Source organism: Seriola aureovittata, chromosome 3 (genome assembly GCF_021018895.1).
Source record: "Seriola aureovittata isolate HTS-2021-v1 ecotype China chromosome 3, ASM2101889v1, whole genome shotgun sequence".
In the NCBI taxonomy this organism is placed as follows: Eukaryota; Metazoa; Chordata; class Actinopteri; order Carangiformes; family Carangidae; genus Seriola; species Seriola aureovittata.
The window spans coordinates 11,840,852-11,845,443 of record NC_079366.1 but is presented as its reverse complement, the minus strand read 5'-3'; the positions used below and the strand labels follow the sequence as shown (position 1 = coordinate 11,845,443).

Genomic DNA, 4,592 nt, shown 5'->3' with positions numbered 1-4,592 from the left:
CCACCAAAGTTTATTTTTTCTTTTTTTTTTACATTCATTTCCCTTTTTCTATTGTCTTTTGCTTAAAGAAACAAATTCTTTGTGATGCGGTTATTCCCTCTACATTCAGCATTGTTCTTTGTTTGAGGAACCTCCTTCAGAAATACCTGCGGGTGGGACTGAAAAGACAGAGGCTGAAAAGAAAGAACGCCAGGAGAGTCTTATATAACAGGCTCAGGTGGTATCCAAACAAATCATAAAGGCAGAAGGGGGCTTTTATTGTGAAGCTGACAGTTGTGTTCCCCAAAGTGGGAACTGATGTTACAACCCAATGGCGTGAGATTGGACACAGGAGACACTCGAACACACATGTAAGTCATTCATTTGTGCACGTATGTGTAGTGACACACGCACACACTTCTACCTTTCTTTCTCTTACAGACACACTTGAAAGATGGAAGATGAGGCGGAGAGAGAGATGAGACAATGTGTTGATTCTGTCATCCTCAATGTCTGAGGATGTGTATATCCATGTATGCATGTGTGTGTGTGTGTGTGTGTGTGTGTGTGTGTCAGGGAATGGGATTTCTGTGTCAGCGGCCCAGTACAATCTATCACAACATATCCTGATCCAGATCCATCACTGAGAACTCCTTCCCATCATCCATCACAGTCTTTGATGGCCCTGCCACCTCCAGGGTTACACAGCAGAGTGTCATTTGAAAGGCTGAGAGGGCTGGTCGCTGCTGGCTGCCCTCTGTCAAAGACGAACACGTGAAAAAGGGAAAAATAAAAGAAGATGGCTGCCATGTTGCAACATGATGGGATGAAATCATGTCTTTAGCTTGCTGAATTTTTAGATTTGGTTTGTTCATTTTCAAGCAACCATATTTCAAGGAACTAAACTAACTAAGAGGTATTAAAGACGTATTTTATGGGCATCATCAGCTTTAATGACTTTAACAAAGCATGACAAACATCCCCGGGCCTTTCTCAGGTGATTGTGGCAGTCATGAACAAACTAACAAACGTGTACTAGCATATTAATCAACATCACTGTAAATGTGCCAGTTTTAGCCAAAGGTGATGTCCGTTAGTCAGATGTTTGATTCGCCATTAAAACAACTGCAGAACAAATAACATGTAAAATCAGAACAGAGGAAAATCAAGAAAACATAAAGCTACTAAAGAGAGAATAAAAAGTTAAAAGAAGTGAAGCAGGAGACAGGCAAAGATTGACATGTGCAATGCAAACATTTAATACCAACATGTCCTCCAAGTTGAACAACCATAAAGGTCATTTCTTTCAACCCTCTGATATGACCCAGGAGTGTCTCCTGAAATAGCGCCCCTATGGCGGCATGCGTTCTAGACCTCAGATGTCACGATTACAATGATGAATAAACGGACTGTACCAAAAGCGGTGTACCTACCTTTGTCACCATGGTTACTATAATAACGGTCATGGCTTGGTTAGTTTTGGGCATAAAAACTACTCTGTTAGGTTTAGGCTCCAGAACTACTTTAGGAAAATTATGTGATTTGGGTTAAAGCAAGTGCTTCCTCAACATTTGACAGTCTTTGTTGTCATGGTAACAACAATAACAACACGGTTAACTTTGTGGAACGATCACGGAGAAAAGAAACAACATAAACTGCTGGTTTCACATGGGAATCGAACACCCCTCTTCCGTGTCATATTCCTGTGTTTTTTTAACCCATCCATCCACCCCAATGTTCTCCTGTCATGGACAGTGTTTCTCTTTATGCTACATCACTGCACTTTTCTCTTTGCTCCTGTCATAATTATTACCACCATTATATGTTACCTATGTTACCTAACAACAACTATTGGTGATAATAACCTGCTGCACAAACAGACCTATGGGCTTGTTTTTTAAAGGAGGACAGTCTCTTTAATACAGAGCAATGTTAAGCAGACAATCAGCACAAGCAGTTAACACATGGCAACCTTCTCATCTTGCATTTTATTTCCTGTTGGTGTGGCAGTTTTTTTCACTTTAAATTCCAAAATTGATTGAAATTTGCATTTTTCAGGCTTCTCAGTATGTTGACATGGTGCCTCTATTTGAATAACATCGATCCCATCCGTCCAAACAAACCAAACCGACAGAATAAAATCTCTGTTTGAATAACTGTGAGGGAGCTGGCAAGCATCCCCCTCACCTAGGTGAAAAAACAATACACATTGGCTAATACAGGAATTTCATTTTTGTTATGTTGTGCTTTTATTTTGGGAACCCCTACTAACCACTCTCTCTTTGAGGTCTACTTCCAGGGGGCGTGTTTTCATGGAGTGCACACATGGGAATGCAGCCACCAGACTCAGCAGGTGTCAATTACCTTATCAGGCTGTACCAAGTGGGCAGGAAAGAGAGAGGGGAGTGGGTAGAGGGGTTTTTGTTAAGTTTGGCTTTTGTTTGGTATCTCTTTAGTTTATTATGTATTTTATTTAATCGGTGTTAGGCCAAAAGTCGGTGTATCTTGGGTATGTAAACATCAGTATGGTTAAATTGTAAACAGGTATGCTAAATGTATGGTGCTAGTGTTTAGAGTCCCCTCACTATGTAAGGTTTTGGTAGAGACTAGGGGTACTTATGCCAGGTGGGAAAGCAGGGTAGTGTGTCAGAGAAGGGGGGTCAGGTTGAATGTCAGCGTCGCTGCTGCTGTCCACTGCGACCTGCTACACCAGCCAGACTGCTTCTGTTGTCAAGCCATTCGGCTACATATATGTAAGAGCTGTTGGACTTTTTTGTTTTGTGTAATTTGCCTATGGTCACCAGTAAACCAAACTCAGAGCTCTGAAATCCATCCCTGTGTGACTGATTCTGTACTCCATCACGCTTGCACCCCAATCCTTCTGGCTTTCATCCTGGTTGTAAGGGTTCACCACCATCCAAACCTTACAATAACACAATGCTATTCTTTGGGACACACCAGACCCAACCTGTAAGAGCTCATTTTCAAAGACAGGACCAACCGTAATGCTGTCATTCCCCCCCAAAGAGCTCTCTTTTGAGGTCACTACCTCAAGTTGGTCTTGTATAATAACACAAAGGCTCACACAAACACACCCAGAGGGACGAGGTCTAACAGAAACAACATGCTTCATGGAAACTTTCACAGCAGATCTCGAGCCTTCCTGGCAGTCATGGAGGCGCCATGATCTCACCATTTGAATCTCACTCTTCTTTAATGATCTGAGTATTTAAAGAAAGCACACATAAATTTGTGTTTCTAGAGTAAAATAAATGAAATGGTCGCCTAAATCAGTACGGAATTTATGTCCAGGTCTAAAAACTGATGTTTTATGTTTACTTTCACAGCCTTACAAATTGGAATAAAATAAATGACTGTGCTGCATTTACTGTATATACTCTGCAGATAATGAATGTCCCAGGAGAATAACGCTGCACTGCTTTACTTGCAATTTAAATAATCTCAGTGTTAGATTTTTTTGGAATTTATAATATATAAAGCATACAGTGTATTTCTCCACATGTCTCTGTACATGAGAAAACAGTCAGAGCAAACATATCTGATACACTTACCCCGTAGGTCATCCTTAAGATTGCCCATAGTGAGAAATAGCTTTCACTAGTTTTCTATACCCACTTTCACCATTGAAAAATGCTCTGCCACCTTCAACTCTGTCTTTTGCACTTCTTTAAACCTGAGCAGATAAAAATTGTAATCATTCACATCCTCTAAGAAGTTTTTGACACATGGATCAAGTGGGTCTTGTATCTTCAAGATGCTTGTTAGATCCCATTGAAAGTATTCTCAAAACCCCTGCAATCCCTGTATCAGATAAAGGCTGTCTTCTCACTTTCTGAGATCATGTGGAGGGTGTGAAGTCAAATTAGGGCAGCCTTGTTTGACATCAGCGAGGTTAAAAATAAGTCTGATCTTATTTCTCTCTCTCTAAACAGGCTGGGACTGTCAGACTGAAAGGGAAGAGCGGGAATATTTCTGTGCCGCCGCGCGTGCGTGCGTGCGTGCGTGCGTGCGTGCGCGTGCGTGCGTGTGTGTGTGTGTGTGGTGGACCTTAACAAAGTACATTTACTTGCGTACTATACTTCTACTGTACTACCTTTTGGTGATTCAATTGTGTTTTTATGGCAGTTTCTATAGGCTTTGAAGCAGGTTCTGTAAATTCACTATGGAACATTACAACAATGTGTTGTCTTAAAAAATGTAGTTTTAAGTACTTAAGTATTTTTAAAAGCAAGTACGTTAACTCAAGTAAAAATTTGGCTGAACAACTTTTAGATGTATAGGCGTAATATTTGACCACAAGTATCTATAACTTTACTCAAGTAATGAAGTTGTGTACTTTGTCCAGCTCTGGTGGTGTCAAGAATGATGACTGTCTGCTTTCCCACAGCTGTCTCTCAGAAAACACAAAGAGACTGTAAATCATCAAAGTCCTTAATTCAGCAGTTTGAAACTAGACCATTAGAGTGTGTGTGAGCCTGAAAGAGAGGGGAAGCAAAAACGTGTAGGTCTGTGTGTGTCTGTGTGTACATCTGCATGGTATTTCATATATATGTGTGTGTGTGTGTGTGTGTGTGTGTGTGTGTGTGTGTAGT

At 40.8% G+C, this 4,592-nt stretch overlaps 1 long non-coding RNA gene across 1 annotated transcript; it reads right to left on the bottom strand.

Annotated features, from left to right (window-relative positions):
- Window positions 1-236: 236 nt before the first annotated feature.
- LOC130166693 (uncharacterized) lies at window positions 237-3,784 on the bottom strand. Its single transcript, XR_008827191.1, has 2 exons — window positions 3,552-3,784; window positions 237-736 (listed from the first exon to the last, which is right to left on the bottom strand). It is a non-coding gene; the product is annotated as an uncharacterized LOC130166693 (long non-coding RNA).
- Window positions 3,785-4,592: the final 808 nt, after the last annotated feature.